Source organism: Phyllobates terribilis, unplaced genomic scaffold (assembly GCF_046119375.1).
Source record: "Phyllobates terribilis strain yellow unplaced genomic scaffold, ASM4611937v1 Scaffold_11__3_contigs__length_659146591, whole genome shotgun sequence".
NCBI lineage: Eukaryota > Metazoa > Chordata > Amphibia > Anura > Dendrobatidae > Phyllobates > Phyllobates terribilis.
The window spans coordinates 532,333,893-532,353,656 of record NW_027362771.1 but is presented as its reverse complement, the minus strand read 5'-3'; the positions used below and the strand labels follow the sequence as shown (position 1 = coordinate 532,353,656).

General features: G+C 44.2%; 1 long non-coding RNA gene across 1 annotated transcript in view; it reads right to left on the bottom strand.

Moving 5' to 3' along the window:
- The window catches only part of LOC141165285 (uncharacterized), a 33,582-nt gene extending 18,373 nt beyond the window's left edge, over positions 1-15,209 (bottom strand). The window contains exons 1-2 of the long non-coding RNA XR_012251137.1: positions 15,065-15,209; positions 9,878-10,020 (exon numbers count right to left, since the gene is read on the bottom strand). This is a non-coding gene — a long non-coding RNA (uncharacterized lncRNA). The remainder of the gene's footprint in view (positions 1-9,877; positions 10,021-15,064) is intronic.
- Between the last annotated feature and the right edge of the window lie 4,555 nt (positions 15,210-19,764).

Genomic DNA, 19,764 nt, shown 5'->3' with positions numbered 1-19,764 from the left:
TATATATATATATGTATATATATATATATGTATATATATATATATATATATACATATATATATATATACATACACACATATATATGTATATATATACATATACTCATATATATATATGTATATACAGTGTCTTGTAGGAGTATTCATACCCCGTGAACTTTTCCACGTTTTTCACGTTTTTTCAGGTTACACCCACAAACCTAAATGTTTTCTATTTAGATTTTATGTGATATAACGACACAAGTATTTGTCAAGTGTAAAGGAAATAATACATGGTTTACATGCAAAAGCCGTAAACTTGTACATTGCTAGTTCTGCTCTGAACTAAGGAGTGGATGCAAGTGTGTATACAATACTCTGAGTGCTAAACACTTTGGCAGCAGAATGATACACTGTAACAAACTCCCAGAGTGATTTGTGTAACTCCTGCTAATTTATTTAGCTTACAGAGCATTGGAGTGATACAACTGTATGTGCTCTCCTGAAAGACGGATTTTGGTAAGACCTTACCTGTAAAATCCTTTTCAGCGAGGGAAGGAAGGGAGACACAGTCATTACTAGTGGGTAGGCGGAGCCCACATAGGATAGAACACCTCAGATTAAAAAAGAGTGTTGTCCGGCCCCTCCAGCTTGGGCTCCTCCTACTCCAGCTCTCCAGTCCGTACACAAGCTAAGGAAGAGCAAATATCACCAGCGGAGCAACATAACCCCTTCTGAAGAACTTCAGAGAAAAAACAAGAGACAGGTTATGCATATAACAGAAAAACCACACAGTCCCAGGTACTACTCACTGGACCTGACCACTGCGATGAGCTGGCAATGCTGGAACAGAGCCTTAGCGCGCCGACCTCAGCCCAGATAATCGCTATCAGAGAAGGGTCACGCTGCATCTGAAAACACAACAACACACTTCTGCCATGGGAGGGAGCTGTGTCTCCCTTCCTTCCCTCGCTGAAAAGGATTTTACAGGTAAGGTCTTACCAAAATCCGTCTTTCAGCAGCAGATGGAAGGAAGGGAGACACAGTCATTACTAGTGGGACGTCCCAAAGCAGTCCAAAAATTAAGGGTGGGAAAAAACCAACAGAGGCAGAATCCCAACAACCTAGAAAAAAGCGCAACTAGCGCTAAATACAAGTTAACGATAACTTAAACTACAGCTGCCTGCAGGACCCTACGTCCTAAGGCTGCATCAGCGGAAGCACTGACGTCCACCTTATAAAACTTTGTAAAAGTGTGGACGGAGCGCCAGGTAGCCGCCCGGCAGAGTTGAGCTGCCGAGGCCCCTTGATGAAAAGCCCACGACGAACCCACAGCTCTCGTGGAGTGAGCTCGAATCTTAATTGGACAAGATTCGCCCTTGAGTCGGTAAGCCTCTAAAATGGCCGACCGAATCCATCGAGCTATAGTGTCCTTGGAAGCTCGTTGACCACGCCGACGACCTGCTGGAATCACAAACAGAGAGTCCGATTTCCGAAAACCTTGAGTAATAGACAAATAGAACTTCAAAGCCCGCACTAAATCCAATGAGTGCAAGGTCCGTTCCTTCGCATTCCTCGGTTCCGGACAGAGCGAGGGCAACACAATATCCTGGTTAACATGAAATTGTGACACCACCTTAGGTAGAAAGTCGCCCCGTGTGCGAAGCACCACGCGATCCGGGAGAAACTGCAGAAAAGGAGGCGAGCAAGAAAGAGCCGCCAGTTCAGAAACCCTTCTCAAAGAGGTGACTGCCACTAAAAAGGCAACCTTCCAAGAAAGCAAAGAAAGGCTAACGGAGTCCATAGGCTCAAAAGGCCCATGTTGAAGAGCCTCCAAGACCAGATTGAGCCGCCAAGGGGACACAAGCGCCTTCCGCGGCGGAAACTGACGGGTTACCCCGCGAAAAAAGGAACGAACGTCCCTACGCGAGGCGATAGCCTTCCGAAACAGCAAGGACAAAGCAGAAACCTGACCCCTCAGAGTGCTAACTGCCAAACCCTTGTCCAGGCCATACTGCAAAAAGGCCAACAAATTGGGAATGGAAAAAATCCTCGGGTTCCTTGAAGAACCCGAACACCTTGAAAGGAAGGCCTCCCAAGTCTTGTGATAGATCCTAGTAGTGGCAGGACCCCTGGCAGCTCGCAGAGTGGCAATGACTTCGGCTGAAAAACCTTGACGAGTCAAGATTTCGGTCTCAAGAGCCACGCCGTCAAACGCAGAGACTTCAGGTCCGGATGACGAACGGGCCCTTGGGTTAACAGGTCCGGGAGAGGAAGTGGAGGCGCAGCCAGAAGCGACACCAGCGTCGAGAACCACGTCCTCCTTGGCCAGTCTGGGGCTACTAACATAGCCGGGACTCTTTCCAGTCTGATCCGACGCAACACCAGAGGAAGTAAGGATATCGGCGGGAACACATAGATTAGCTCGAATTGGTCCCACGGAGCCACCAGAGCATCCACCGCCACAGCCTTCGGGTCCTTGTACCTGGACATGAACGTCGGTAACTTGGTGTTGAACCTTGATGCCATCAAATCCACTTGAGGAGTTCCCCAACGGGAGCACAGCTGTGCAAAAATTTCTGGGTGAAGACTCCATTCTCCGGGATCCACCTTCTCGCGACTGAGGAAGTCCGCCGTGATATTCTGAACTCCCGGAATGTGAATCGCAGAGATGGCTGGCACCTTGGCCTCGGCCCATACCAGGATCCGAGACACTTCCATCATGAGCCTGGAGCTCCTCGTTCCACCTTGATGGTTGATATACGCGACCGCCGTCGCGTTGTCTGTCTGCACTCGGACTGGCAGACCGTTTAAAGGGACCGTCCAGTGTTGGAGGCAAAGGAAAATCGCCCTCAATTCCAGGATGTTGATCGGCAGGACAGACTCTTCCGACGACCATACTCCCTGAATCCAGAGATCGTTCCAGACACCCCCCCAGCCTGACAGGCTGGCATCGGTGGTTATGACCGACCACCTCGGAAGGAGAAAGGACTTCCCCAGGGATAACGCTTCCGGACGTAACCACCATTCTAGAGACTCTCGCACCCTGTGGGAGATGATGACACTGCGATCCAGCGAAGCCTGTGATCGATCCCAACGGTTCAGAATGAGCATTTGGAGAGTCCTGGAATGAAATTGGGCAAACGGAAGTGCCTCCATTGACGCCACCATCAAACCCAAAAGGCGCATACACCTTCGAAGGGACATTGCTGTCGAAGACTTCATAACCTGTACATGTCGAAGAAGACTTGCTTGCTTGTCTGGAGGCAGGGACACCACTGCTCGTACCGTGTCGAAATGCATCCCCAAAAACAGGATTGACTGCGACGGTTCCAGAGACGACTTCTTCCAATTGACCAGCCACCCGAAGTCCTCCAGGAGCTGAAGGAATAGATTGCGAGCCGTCACCGCCTCCTCCTTTGAGGACGCCACAATCAAAAGGTCGTCCAGGTAGGGAAGAAACGTAACCCCCTGTCTTCGAAGGATCGCCATGAGAGGTGGCAGAATTTTTGTAAAAACTCTGGGCGCCGAGGCCAACCCGAATGGTAGGGCCACAAACTGGAAATGGTCCTGACCTATGGCAAAACGAAGGAAGCGTTGGTGGGCCCTTCCGACGGGAACATGCAAATAAGCGTCGCGAATGTCGATTGACACCAAAAAGTCGTTCTGTGACAGGGCCGCCACAACCGAGCGAAGCGACTCCATGCGGAATTTCCGGGTGCGGACATGCCGATTCAATCTTTTGAGATCCAGAATGGGGCGAAATTTGTCCTCCTTTTTGGGGACCACAAAGAGGTTTGAATAAAACCCTCTTCCCCGGTCCTCCGGCGGAACCGGTACCACCACACCCTTCAGCAGAAGGGAAACGACCTCCTGCCGTAGAGCGGCAACTAGCTCGGGCTCTGACGGAATGCGAGATCGGCAAAACCTGTCCGGGGGTCGAGAAAGAAACTCTATGAAGTAGCCTGCTGACACAACCCGCGTCACCCAGGCGTCCGAAACGCGGGACGCCCAAGTCGATTCGAATAGGAGCAGGCGACCCCCCACTCAAGAGCCCTCCAGTGAAAACCTGGCGTCAGTCCGCCTTAGCGGGCTTTTTGTCAGCTTCCCGCTTGTCTTGACGGAAGCTCTGTTTTCAGGGAGTGCGGGATTTCTGAGAAGCCTTTTTTCCTGAAAAAGAGGGACGACCCGATCCCCAAGAGGGCTGACCGGACCGTCCCCTGGACCGAAAGGGGCCGCCGACTACTACCGGCACTAGGCCTGCCCGACGCAGAAGCCACAGTTCTTCGCTGTGGTAAGGCCGCTTCTTTTGCCTTTGCCTTGACAATCAGCTCCGTGAGGTCAGATCCAAATAACTGACCACCCTTGTAAGCTAAAGATAGCAAACCTTGCTTGGAAACCGCGTCCCCGGTCCACTGTCTGAGCCACAGTGCTCTTCTGACTGTGACCGCCGAGGATTGCGCCCTGGACAGTAGTGACGCGGTATCCAAACCTGCATCACTGCCATATCGGGCCGCATCCTCCAACAACTTGAAAAACCCATCCACCTCGGATAGCGGGGATCCATCCTGCCACGCCGTCCGTAGACGGTCCAACCAGCTTAGGGAAGCTTTACAAGCACACATGGATCCTAGCACCGCTCTGAATCCATGACCCGCGGCCTCGTAGATGGATTTCGCCGCCATTCTGTCCAGCGGATCCTGCGGACTCGCCTTCCTTTTAACAGGCAGTAATGAGGATTTGCTAAGCTGGGATAAAGGGACACTTCAGGAGAAGGAATCCAATTATCAATCAACTCCGTGGAACACGGATACAGTGTCAAAAAACCGTGTCCCCTGAAAACGTTTATCTGGACACAGGCGTTCCTTCTCCACTGCCCCATTAAGCTCATCCAGAGATGGTAATGCCAAGCGCGACCTATGCGACTCCTGAAACATCCGGGCCGACTTACCAGGACGTCTAGTTACCTCCTCCGGAAACTGTAACGCCTCCCTCATGGCTCCAATAAAAGCCTCTGCACGGCCCAAAAAAGAGGCAGAGTGCCCCTGCCGATCCTCCTTATCCGAATCGGACATCTCCCCATCTGAGCTTGAAGGGGAACCCTCCATAACAGAGATCTCCGAGTCGCTGCGCGGGGAGGGCAGTACCGGCCTGTGGCGCTTCCTGCCATGAGAGGATCTAGCTGACACCCAATAACCTAGAAGGTCAGACAGGCCATCAATAGAACGAGTGAGGGCCTCCATTTTGACCACTGCCCCATCACCGAAACCCCCGACCGCTGCGCTTGACGCCGTCGAGGACTCCTGCGTGTCAGACACGCGAGACTGATCCTGTAGCGGACCTGGGATCTGACATGCCCTCACACAGTATATGGCAGGTTAAACCTGTCAGTAAGTAGGACAGTGTGGTTTCTTAAAAGAAAGCTGAAGGGTTAAAGTTCTTAAATAGAGAGCTACCCCAGCTGACCCCCAATTAAGGGATAACCGCCTAATAAGGGGTTAATGTCGCAGACTCCCCACAACCTCTGTGAAATGAAAAGGATGTGCGAGCCCCAGACAAAAAAAAAGGAACCTCTATATGAGGTAATAGCTGCAGGACAGCACAGTCTGCCACCTTATTGTGCCTCAGAAAGGTGCCCTGCGCTGAGGGGGTGAGGGGTTAAGCTTCTGCCCTGACAGGCAGAAGCGACTCACCCAGCTGGCCGCGGTGCAGTGTTCCTTCGGTCTGTCGGGAGGAGAGGAGAGTGAGGAGCCCGATGGAAGCCGTTCAGTAATGGCCGCCGCGCTGTGAGGAGAGAGAAGCCGGAAGAGGAGGGGCAGGAGAAAACGCGCGCTCAGAGCGCTTCCTGCCCGCGAAAGACCGGGAAGGCGCGAAGCCACGCCCCCCGCCGGCTTCAAAAAAAGCGCGCGCGACTCCTCCGCTCTCCGCTCCTGCCCCGCTTCCATGTCCTGCAGGCATCCACCTGCGGACAAAAAAACACAAGTCACCACCTGAATACATGTAGCAGCGGCTGCCGCAGCAGCCGCTGAAGCAATCAAAACACATTAACATGCTGAGTACTCACCCAGCTGAGCGCCACAGGGACCCCCAGGGATTTGTGGCGCTGTGCCCAAGCTTCCCCCCAGGGCGGAGAACGCAGTGACCCCAGATGCGCGGTTTGCGTCCCCGCCAGGGAAGCATCCCTCATCCCCCGGGGCCGGCAGGGTTCTGCAGGGACCTCTCTCAAAGGGTAATGCAGATCCGCCAAGGGAGGGGTGGAGGTCCAGCAGCGCTGAGACCCCTGAGACCTCAAGACCACGGGGGTCCAAGTCTCTGTCCGATAAAAATAAAAAAATTTTCTGAGGAGCTGCTTCCAGCAGCGACCATCCTCTGTGACCTCAAATTTTAGACTGGAGAGCTGGAGTAGGAGGAGCCCAAGCTGGAGGGGCCGGACAACACTCTTTTTTAATCTGAGGTGTTCTATCCTATGTGGGCTCCGCCTACCCACTAGTAATGTCTGTGTCTCCCTTCCTTCCATCTGCTGCTGAAAGACAAGGTATGTAGAGGTTTTCAGTGTTCAGTTTGTTCTTATTCACTTACAGCAAACTAAAATATTAAAAATGTCTGAGAAGTCGAAACATAACATATTAGAAAGTTATGAGTACATCCACATGGCACATAAGTAGAAAAGACAAAATTCTTAAAATTAGTTATGTGAAGATTTGTGGGGAATTTTGCTGCTGATTTTCCAAAGATTTGACTCAAAGCATTGCAAAGGGTGATCTCCAAGGTCAGCATAAATTGGGATAATGCAGATTGAAAATCTGCACCATTTCTGCCAATTTTAGCAAAGATTTTTTCTGCAGCATGTGAATAAGATTTGGAAAAATTTCATCCACTTTCCTGGTGCTTTGATACACTGTGGATTTTTCTCCTGTGAAATCTGAATGGAAAATCCACAGGATATTCACCCCACTCTGTACATTCCCTAAATTAAAATAAAACTGGAAAGCCCCTTTAATCCATCAGTATGTTCTCACGGTTTAGGAGTAATCCAGAGAACCAGAAGACAGGCTATATAAAAAGGAAACCATATAGGCTCTATGTAGATATTGTCCTTGATAGGTATTTTTTATGATCACTATGTGGTAGTATTATTTGTATGATAGTATCATTAGGTTACATTAGTGTTATCATTCAAGAATTCTATAGTGCTGTTGTTATTTTTATGTCACTAAGTGGGAGTATTATGCACTCACTTCAGTCACTGTATAGTAATATTATTCTTTTATTGTATGGTGCTATTAGTCACTGTACGTTTGTATTAATTAATAATACTAATGTATTTAAAGGCAATCAGTCATCTTGGAAAATGCTATTTACCTGCAGGATTGCGTTTAACCTGCAGTTAAATACTGTTGTAATGCCGCCTGGTCGCCATGTAGTGGACAACCATTTTAAGCTGTTGTAATGTGGAATTATTCAGTATATGGTGGTGTTATTCACTCATTGTATGGTGGTATTAGTCATTGTATAGTGGTGATATTAGTCAGCCATTATACGGTAATATTAGTCACTGAACGATAGAATTAAGCAGTCCTTGGTGGTATTATTTACTCACTTTATGTTAAACTAAGATTTCCCTGTAAAGCAGAATTATTCTGCCACTGTATTGAACTATTCTTTAGAAGCATAATTACTATTTGGAGTATAATGTTTATGATGTGGCTAAGTTGAATGGCGTAGACTCCTGATTGTCCCTATGGGACTACTTTACAGCATTAGTAGCTAGACATTTGTACTTTGTGTTACGGTGATGGGTCATTCTATAGAATTGTGAAACCTTCCGTTCTGTTCATCACAGCGCTGATTAATGATTGTTTCTTCATCCTTTAGAAAGTGATAACATATCCTGCACCCTACACAAAAGTGGTTTTTCATTGCACTTATCACCATTTAATTCAAGTGCCTAAATACCCTGACCACGAGAGAAGACCGAGCTGGCAGATTACTACTTGTGCTATACCCAAACTGCCTAAAATAAACACCCTACAAAAATTCACCCCATACTTCAAGCACAGTTAGGCCGGCCATACACATTAAATGGCTGTTGGTTGAAAGATCGTTCGGCTGACAGTCATCTCAGCCAACTTTCCCATACACAGGAACACACATTTGGCCTAGAGTTCCTGTGTTCTCTATGAGAAAGCCGCCAACTGACACGACATGCACTGATGAGACCAATCATGTGTCTCCTGCTGCCCAATAACACACAACATACATTAATTCCTTTGTTGGACTGGGATTCAAACATTAAAGCAGTTGATATGTTTTGTAAATTATTGTCCTACTTGAAGAAATATGCCAATCACTGTATTCAGTGAGCAAGTCTGCCTTCAACTCCACAGTGACCATCAACTGCCAAGGAGAAATCTGTCTACCCCTAAACAGGCATCCAACCACCACCCAACAAAAACATCAGCTCTATTCCATCTTCAATCTTGTACCCATCTCCTGGCTGATAATTTTCAGCAATGAGATCCCTTTGCTGTGTTGTCAGCTGTTTACAAACCATGGCTTTTCCTGTAAAATGCAGCTAAGAAAATGTCAATCTTACTAGAACAGCTAAGCTTTATCTGGGGTAATCAGAATCATTGTAAATCATGGCAGTTACACGAGTGTAAATGTGATTGGCTAATTCTGAACACAACCACATCCCCAATATAAGAGGGTGTTCACACTTATTCAACTACATTATTTTAGATTTGTTATTTTTAGTTTCCCCTTCAAAATGACTTCAGTTTTTTTTTGTCAATGGATTTATACAGATTATGGGCGACATTGAAGTTGGAAAAAGTTCTGAAATCATTCTTCTTGGTATGATTTTTTTACATGACAAAAGCCTGAAATTTTAACAAGGACCTGTTATATCTATTGCAGTTGATTTGAGTGTTGGTGTAAAATTAGGCAGAAGAACCATCAGTAAGCTAAGATGCGCAGATGATACAATCCTGCTGGCAGAAAATAAGGACTTGAAAAAGCTGATCTTGAAATTGGATGAAGAAAGCGGGAAGATGGGACTTTACCTCAACATCATGAAGACCAAAACCGTGACTAGCACCATTGAGAAAGCTCATACAAAGGTCAACAATGAAGAAATAGAGGTGGTCGCCAGCTTTGTTTTTCTTGGGTCCCTCATAATCACAGTGGAGGTATGACAGCAGAGCTCAAGCATTGAATATCACTGGGGCATCCATGGTGAGCTTTAACCAAATCTGCAAGTGCAAGGACTTCTCAATCAATGTCAAACGAAGACTTATCACTCCAATTGTGTTCCCAGTTGCGACTTATGATTGTGATACATGGATACACACAAAAGCAGACAGAAGAAAAATTGATGCCTTTGAGTTGTGGTGTAGGTGAAGACTTCCTCAAATCCCATGGACAGCTAGGATCAGCATCAAAGATGTTCTTGATCACACAAACCCAGAGATGTCTCTGGAAGGTAGGATCACCAGACAGAAACCATATTTTGGACATGTGATGAGGCCGAATTCGCTAGAAAGGGAAAAGCTACTCTGAATGGTCAGTGGTAAAAGGAAACAGGTGAGACCGAAAGCCCATTGACTGGGCACCATCAAGAATGACTTAGGAATGAACAGCAAGCAATTAAAAAGAGCCTTGGAAAGCAAGGAAACATGGCGAGAGATGTCCTATAAAATATCAAAGGATCGGACAAGACTGAGCCGATAGGAATCTGAGTAATAAATCCTCTCTAAAGTAAAACACAGAAAATGTATATACTTGTGAGTGTCTATAGATGATCTTTTCATGCTATTTGTCACAGATCAGAGCTGTGATGTGTGATTATAGCTTACGTACTGTGTCTACATCGAATCGTCAGTAGTCTGAGACACACCTCCTATCTCTTCATTGGCTCAGATGGCCACACCTCCCTCCTCCTGCAGCTCTGCCTCCTCTGATTGGTTGCGGTGTATAAACACAAGTCCACCATAGGCTCACAGTGAAGTCATTGCATAGAGAGATGATTTCTGTGACAGGCTGAAGAAAATAATTGTAAAGTACAAATTACTAAACCACCAGTAAGAAAAAAGTCAACATCACGTAAATGACATGCAGGGATTATTCCTTGGTAATATTCAGGAGGATCGCAATACTAGATCACAAAAATAGAAATTGCATTTGTACTCTCAAACACTCGAGTGATCTTTAGGAATTAAATTGACAGAAATAGCAGGAGGTGAAAATATGCAAGGGTGTGCTGATGAACTGCGCCATAGGCGATCATAGAAGGAGACCCACCCATACTTACAAAGAAAATATCAATGGAACATGTAAACAGAGTAATATTCAATTGAAGACTTATCAGATATATTTGCATATATATTTTTGTCATTTGGGCTAATTTGCACAAGGACCTGAGAGTAATTGCCACCTTTGTACCTCCTATAGCTAGGTTGATTACAATAATTTGCAGCTGCACCTATATTCTGGTGCAATAGGGAGCCCAATGACCTCTCTGACACATCGGGAAATGACATATGTTAGGTCAGGAGCCTGTTATGTATTTTCTATTGAAGTTTAGAAGCTTTAAAGTAGACCTCCTGTCATTGAATTTTCCAATATAATCATCATAAATCATTAAATAAATCTATCAGACCTGATAATGCTGGTGTAATTACTGTGAAAATCCATTTGACTGTTTAATCCCTTTTGAAGGTTTAAACTCGATCTCTGCCCACCAGGTTATTATTATTATTTATTATTATAGTGCCATCCATTCCATGGCGCTTTACATGTGAAAGGGGTATACATGGCACAAACAATTACAATAAATTTGAACAATACAAGTCGGCGACTGGTACAGGAGGAGCGAGGACCCTGCCCGCGAGGGCTCATAATCTACAGGGAATGGGGGAGGATACAGTAGGTGAGGGTAGACAGAAGGTTGACAGCTTCTCTCTGTCCTTCCTGCAGCTGAGATCTCACACAGCTCAGTACAAGATGCAGCTGTAAAGCTGTCAGTCAGACTGGCTGGGTGGGCAGGGACTGAATACAGATCTCACACAGCTCAGTACAAGCTGCAGCTGTCAGTCAGGCTGCGTGGGTGGACAGGGACTGAATACAGATCTCACACAGTTCAGTACAAGCTGCAGCTGTCAGTCAGGCTGGGTGGGTGGACAGGGACTGAATACAGATCTCACACAGCTCAGTACAAGCTGCAGCTGTCAGTCAGTCTAGGTGGACAGGGACTGAATACAGATCTCACACAGCTCAGTACAAGCTGCAGCTGTCAGTCAGGCTGCGTGGGTGGGCAGAGACTGAATACAGATCTCACACAGCTCATTACAAGCTGCAGCTGTCAGTCAGTCTAGGTGGACAGGGACTGAATACAGATCTCACACAGCTCAGTACAAGCTGCAGCAGTCAGTCAGTCTAGGTGGACAGGGACTGAATACAGATCTCACACAGCTCAGTACAAGCTGCAGCAGTCAGTCAGGCTGGTTGAGTGGGCAGAGATCGAATACACTTGGACTCAAGGGCTCTTACACTCTCTAGCTGGACTTATAAAATGTTTATTTTAATATCAGGATTATACAGCCATTCTGACATTTTCAAAGTAAGTATAGCAGTCTCATCGGGTCTAAGAAATCTATTTAATAATATAAGCAGCTTGTAGTGTGAAATCTGGTGAGAGATCAGCTTTAAGTTCATCTATATCTTGGAAGAATGGTCTGTGATTACTGAGTTTGAAAGGAAAGGCTCAGTAGCATCTAAAATTTCATTCAGGATTACTTTGCATTGAAGGCTTACCACTGCGGAGAGTTGGGCACATTGCTGGGAATAGACTACACATGGCACAGTACACTGCCAGCTTGTACATGAGCAGGTAGCACACAGAGCCAATCTTGGTAATTATAATGCTAGACACAGAGGCAGTCAGACTACGGCCTTTATTTATTGTAATCAGGCATAAATAGCAATTCCCCAAAATTATGTTTTTAATTGCAAATACAACTGTTACCTATCTGTTACCTATCTCACCAAACCAGAAGTAGAATACAGTACAGAGAGTCTTTTCTTTGATCCGGTCCCTATGCACCTGCTTGTTCCACCCAGGGAGGAAATCAGAGTACTCAGCAGAGAAGACAGAAAAACGTTCTCACATAGATAAAATTGCTTTATATTTGCATATATATTAGGGTGCGGCTGAATATCTGCAATACAGTCACAGCAATCCGCACCTGTACATCTATCTATCTATCCATCTATCTACAGTGCCTTGAAAAAGTATTCATGCCCCCTGAACTTTTCCACGTTTTTTCATGTAACACCCACAAACTTAAATGTATTTTATTGGGATTTTATGTGATATACTAACACACAGTTGATGGAGTGTAAAGGAAGTGATAAATGGTTTTCTAAATATTTTAAAATTATAAATCAAAAAATTGTGAGGTGCATTTGTATTCAGCCCCTCTGAGTCAATACTTTGTAGGACCACCTTTCGCTGTTATTACTGCTGCAGTCTTTTGGGGTCTGTCTCTACCAGCTTTGCACATTTAGAGGCTGAATTCTTTGCCCATTCTTCTTTGCACACTCGCTCTCGCTCAGAAAGATTGGATGGAGACGTCTGTGATCAGCAATTTTTAAGACTTGCCACGGATTCTCAATGGGATTTAGGTCTGGACTGTGACTGGGCCATTCACACACATGAATATGCTTTGATCTAAACCATCCATTGTATCTCTAGCAGTATGTTTAGGGTCGTTGACCTGCTGAAAGGTGAACCTATGCCCCAGTCTTAAGTCTTTTGCATCCTCTAACAGGTTTTCCTCCAGATTTGCCCTGTATTTAGCTTCATCGATCTTCCCATTAATTTCCACGCCCATAATGAATAAAAACCTCCCCACAACATGATGCTGCCACCACGTCTAACAGTAGGGATGGTGTTTTCAGGGTGATGTGCAGTGTTAGTTTTCCGCCACACATAGTGTTTTGCAGTTAGCCCAAAAAGTCGTACTTTGGTCTCATCCGACCAAAGCACCTTCTTCTACATAATACTTGTGTCCCCTATATGGATTTTTTTCAAACTGCAAATGGAACTTCTTATGGCTTGCTTTCAAAAATGGCTTTCTTGTTGCCACTCTTTCATAAACGCCAGATTTGCATAGTGTATGACGAATAGTTGTCCTGTGGACAGATACTCCCACCTGAGCTGTGAATCTCTGCAGCTCCTCCTGATTGACCATGGGCTTCTTGGCTGCTTCTCCTTGCTTGAGATGTCAGTTTAGGTGGATGGCCATATCTTGGTAGGTTTGCAGTTGTACCATACTTCTTCCATTTTTGGATGATGGATTGAACAGTGCTCCGTGAGGTGTTCAGAGTTTGGCCTACTTTTTTAATAACCTAACCATGCTATACAGTGCTCCGTGAGGTGTTCAGAGTTTGGCCTACTTTTTTAATAACCTAACCCTGCTATACCCTCCTCTTTATCCCTGACCTGTTTGGTGTGTTCCTTCATCAATAATGTTCTCAAACAAACCTCTGAGGCCTTCATAGAACAGCTGTAGTTATACTGAAGCAAAATTACACACAGGTGGACCCAATTTACTTTACAATTATGTGACTTCTCAAGGCAATTGGCCACTCAGGATTTTATTTAGGGGTATCAGACTACAGGGAGCTGAATACAAATGCACCTCACAAATACTTGCTACTTTGTGTTGCTATATCACATAAAATCCCAATAAAATAATTCTGTGTGTGGGTGTAACATGAAATAATATGGAAATGTTCATGGGGTATAAATAATTTTTCAAGGTACTGTATCTATTTTCTGTCCATGCTTCCTTGTGAAGTTTTACACCAGTTGCTTGATCTCTGGTGGGATTGACGTGATGGATATGGTTAATGTGCTCCTCATACACATGAATACTATTTATAGTTCAACCTCTGGTTTTCCGCTCTTCGTCATACAGACAGGGAAATGTATCTGAGCCTGGGAGAGGTGACTCGCATTTACTTTTCCCAAATAATTCTGATTAAAAGAAGCTTCCCTCTTCTTGATTTTAGTACCGGAGAAACTTTATTTCTTTTTCGTCTTCCTGTCTGATTTTTTTTCTTAACCCTTTAATTGCACACTTTGCAGGTATCAGTTTTAAAAAAATGTTTGACTCTGTAGTCCGTAAGAACGTCTATATAGTTATATAAATGTTGCTATGCATTTATAATTTTCATTTATTTTCCTCAGATGGCAGCATATAAAAATCACAGTGTTGCTTACAGCTTACACTGCATAAACTTAACCTAGGGTTAAAGAGGAAGTCTACCTTTAAAACCATTTTTTTACAGTCAGAGTGATAATTTAGAAGATGTTATTGGCATTTGTGTATGAATTTGGACCATCCTCATTTTTCTAACTGAAGGGATTCTTGAATTAATTTTCTGGAAAAAAAATGATATCTTTGACTTTTCCTTTTTTTTATACTCAGAGATACATTTGAATATACCAGTACAATATGCCTGTAAAGAAGAAGAATAGTATGTAAGTTTCTCTCATATACATCAGTGCAGCCTGTGGTTCACTGTTAGAGTTTCTGTCTTCCATACCAGACATCCTGAAACACAGATAGGCTTCCTGGCTGGGCCTTCTAAGAAGCTGAATGTCCGCTCCTGCGGAAAACACTAGTCACATGTTCAGCCAAATCTGCCTTACTTCTCCTCAAATTCCTAATTGTGGGGAGTCTTAGTGGTGAGGCCACATATTACCATTGCTCTGTTTACTTTTTTATTAGAGTGATGAACATACACCCATAGATAGTGAAAAGAGACAGAGGATAAGGGCTCACTCCCAAATTTAACTGCTCCCATCTACCACTAGAGGGAACTCCCACTGAAATTAATAAATTCATGTGCACTCATATATTAATTACTCTAACTATAAAAATAAAGTTTAGAATAAAAGTTAAGAGAGATGTTACTAACAAACTTGTACTTGTACTTATTTGCCATGGGTGCGGTGTTTGGCAGCAGGCGGTGGCCACATAGTGAGTCCCAGCCCTTAATCTTTAGATTTAAATACCTTGTAGATTATGAGGAACATCTACCAGTCAGGTGTGTAAGAACGGGGATTACAAAGAGTGCAGAGTTACTTCTCCGTGGAGATCAGCGTATGATATTCAGGAGCCCTGTTTCTGGCTTGTGTCTATGGTCATTTCTGTAGCAGAATCTGTGGGCACTGCTATGTGGTTCACATAATTGTATGGGGTAGGTGTTCCTGCATTATGACACACAGTTACATCATTGTGATTATGCGGGTACAGGAGTTGTACTCACACAATCACTGCCAAGATCTCAGCTTAGCTGACTCCTGCGGATTTAGCCAGCGCTGGTGTCAGCACTATCCATGGCTGTTTGACCCTTTACAGGGCATCATTTACAAAATGGGGTCACTTTTTTAAGGTTTCTGATATTCTGTTACCTTAGGGGTTATTCCAGGAAAATCTGTGTTCCAAAAGCCAAATGATGCTTTAACTCCTGATGCTCCTAACTTCTGGCCAAACAGCACTCTACAGACGCATAGGAGGTATTGTTGAATTCAGAAGAAATAGTGTAACACATTGTGAGATCCATTTTCAAATATTACCCTGTGTGAAATTGAAAACTCTGGGGCTAAAACATCATTTTAGGGGTGAAAGTAATTTTTTTCATTTTGGTGACCCAATGGCATAAAATACTGTGATACACCTTAGGGGTAAACATGCTCACTGCACCCCTAAATGAATTCATTGAGGGGGGCTCATTTTCACCTGTTTCCCTTGTGAGAATGAAAAACTTTTCATGACCGAAATTACGTTTTTCATTTTTTGTGTCCCAATGTTACAAAATTTTGTGAAGCACCTGTGAGTCCAAAATGTTAGCTAGATGAATTCCTTGAGGGCATATGGTTTATGAAATAGGGCAATTTTTGGGGGTGTCTGCTATTTTTTCATGACAAAATTGTGCTCCAAAAGTCAAATAGTGCTCTTTGCCTTCTAAGTCATGTGCCCACACAGTATGCAGTATCTTCCAACCACATATGGTTATGCCGTACTCGGGAGTAATTGCACAACTAATAGCAGAGTTCATTTTCTCCTGTTATCTTTGTGGAAATGAAACATTTTGGGCAATGTAAATTTTTTTGTGGAAAAAAAACACAATTTTTTCTTCTCATTTGCTTTAATTCCATTGATGCACCTAAATGGTTAAAAAACTTTCTGAATGCGGTTTTGAATACTTTGAGAGTGCGGTTTTTAAAGTAGGGTCTTGTTTTGGGTTTTCTGACAAAGGCCCCTTCAAAAGTCAACCGGTTCCCAAAAAAATACGTTTGGTAAATTTTGTTGAAAAAAAATGAAAAATTGCTGCTAAATTTTCAACTCTAACGCCCTAACAAAACAAAACAAAAATTCTATTTAATAACTGGTTTGTGTGTTGTGACCACCTGCTTTATGGGCATAAAAAAAAAATTCCCAATTTTTCGCACTGACTGATCTTCATTTCTTAAAGTAATGATGGCCACTCGTTTTTCTTTACTTAGCTGCTTTTTTCTTGCCATAATACAAATTCTAACAGTCTATTCAGTAGGACTATCAGCTGTGTATCCACCAGACTTCTGCACAACACAACTGATGGTCCCAACCCCATTTATAAGGCAAGAAATCCCACTTATTAAACCTGACAGGGCACACCTGTGAAGTGAAAACCATTTCCGGTGACTACCTCTTGAAGCTCATCAAGAGAATGCCAAGATTGTGCAAAGCAGTCATCAAAGCAAAAGGTGGCTACTTTGAAGTACCTAGAATATAAGACATATTTTCAGTATTTTCACACTTTTTTGTTAAGTATATAATTCCACATGTGTTAATTCATAGTTTTGATGCCTTCAGTGTGAATGTACAATTTTCATAGTCATGAAAATACAGAAAAATCTTTAAATGAGAAGGTGTGTCCAAACTTTTGGTCTGTACTGTAAGTGCTTGTGGTATAGCATAGCACAAGTGTGAACCAAAGCTTAAAAGCAATCCAAAAATGTTATGTTGCCAAAACACAAGCCCATACTCAAATCTGTAATTTCTCTATGGAAAAATAGGAATTTTCTATTTTACTAGTAGCACCAAGGCTCTGGAAAAACAACATGGCTCCCCCAAAAAATCCATCAATATCCGCGCTCCCAAATCCAAATAGCCCACCTCCAGGGATGGGATTAAACTTTTTAACAACAGGTTCCCTATTTGTGTTAAGAAACCATGCCCAGCGTGCAGTTATGGCTCCGGAATCATCCCGCACCTGCGCCCTGCACTAGCACGATTATGCATACCTTTTCGGCCTGCTCCATAGCAGTATCTTCACTGTTCTTCTATGCAGGCGCCGGCGAGTCAGCGGTGCCTGCGCAGAAGAACAATTAAGTCAATGCCTATAGAAGAGCGGAAAAGGTACTACGTAATTGCGCGAGTGCAGGGTGCAGGGACACGACTCTGGCGCCACAATGTCACATGGCGCTGTGACATGCAGGGAAGGGGGGTGGTACGCAAATTTGCACAGGAGGCAGAGTTTTCTTCCAAGCACCCCACGCCCCGGAGCCTGGAAGAACTAATTAACAAATGATTAAAAGTCTATATCTCAACACAAAGACAGACGCTATGAGGCATACAGGTAGGACTATTTTAACAATGCTATCACCTGTATGATCATAGTAATAGCTTCAAAGCATCCCAGGGGGTGACAGATTCCCTTTAAAGGGACAAATACTGTAACACTATGACCGGACCACATATTACCACCACATAGTGACTGAATAATACCACATATAATGTACAAATACCGCCACACCATGACCAGACCACATATTACCACTGCATAGTGACTGAATAATACCATATATCAGGGACAGAGACCAAACACTACGATACTGATCATTAGTAAATACCACAATACTATTATCATCACCAGTTACATTATACACAGGAGTTCTTTAAGTAGTGTAAAGTTAATACAGTGATCACCAGTGACATTATACACAGGAGCTCTGTATATAGTGTACAGTGTAGATATAATACAGTGATCACCAGTGACATTATACACATATACTGTATAGTGTACAGATAATCGCTAGTGACATTATACACAGGAGCTCTGTATATCTATTTATTTTACTCATTTATACAGCGCCATTAATTTCACAGCGCTTTACAGACATTATCATCACTGTCCCCAATGGGGCTCACAATCTGCATTCCTATCAGTATGATTTGGGGTGTAGGAGGAAACCAGAGAAAACGCACACAAACTGGGGAGAACATTCAAACTCCTTGCAGATGTTGTCCTTGGTGGGATTTGAACCAGGACCCCAGCGTTGCAAAGCTGAAGTGCTAACCACTGAGTCACCGTGCTGCCCATATATACAGTACAGACCAAAAGTTTGGACACACCTTCTCATTTAAAGATTTTTCTGTATTTTCATGACTATGAAAATTGTACATTCACACTGAAGGCATCAAAACTATGAATTGACACATGTGGAATTATATACTTAGCAAAAAAGTGTGAAACAACTGAAAATATGTCTTATATTCTAGGTTCTTCAAAGTAGCCACCTTTTGCTTTGATGACTGCTTTGCACACTCTTGGCATTCTCTTGATGAGCTTCAAGAGGTAGTCACCGGAAATGGTTTTCACTTCACAGGTGTGCCCTGTCAGGTTTAATAAGTGGGATTTCTTGCCTTATAAATGGGGTTGGGACCATCAGTTGTGTTGTGCAGAAGTCAGGTGGATACACAGCTGATAGTCCTACTGAATAGACTGTTAGAATTTGTATTATGGCAAGTAAAAAGCAGCTAAGTACAGAAAAACGAGTGGCCATCATTATTTTAAGAAATGAAGGTCAGTCAGTGCGAAAAATTGGGAAAACTTTGAAAGTGTCCCCAAGTGCAGTTGCAAAAACCATCAATCACTACAAAGAAACTGGCTCCCATGAGGACCGCCCCAGGAAAGGAAGACCAAGAGTCACCTCTGCTTCTGAGGATAAGTTTATCCGAGTCACCAGCCTCAGAAATCGCAGGTTAACAGCAGCTCAGATTAGAGACCAGGTCAATGCCACACAGAGTTCTAGCAGCAGACACATCTCTACAACAACTGTTAAGAGGAGACTTTGTGCAGCAGGCCTTCATGGTAAAATAGCTGCTAGGAAACCATTGCTAAGGACAGGCAACAAGCAGAAGAGACTTGTTTGAGCTAAAGAACACAAGGAATGGACATTAGACCAGTGGAAATCTGTGCTTTGGTCTGATGAGTCCAAATTTGAGATCTTTGGTTCCAACCACCATGTCTTTGTGCAGCGCAGAAAAGATGAACGGATGGACTCTACATGCCTGGTTCCCACCGTGAAGCATGGAGGAGGAGGTGTGATGGTGTGGGGGTGCTTTGCTGGTGACACTGTTGGGGATTTATTCAAAATTGAAGGCATACTGAACCAGCATGGCTACCACAGCATCTTGCAGCGTCATGCTATTCCATCCGGTTTGCGTTTAGTTGGACCATCATTTATTTTTCAACAGGACAATGACCCCAAACACACCTCCAGGCTGTGTAAGGGCTATTTGACCAAGAAGGAGAGTGATGGGGTGCTACACCAGATGACCTGGCCTCCACAGTCACCAGACCTGAACCCAATCGAGATGGTTTGGGGTGAAGTGGACCGCAGAGTGAAGGCAAAAGGGCCAACAAGTGCCAAGCATCTCTGGGAAC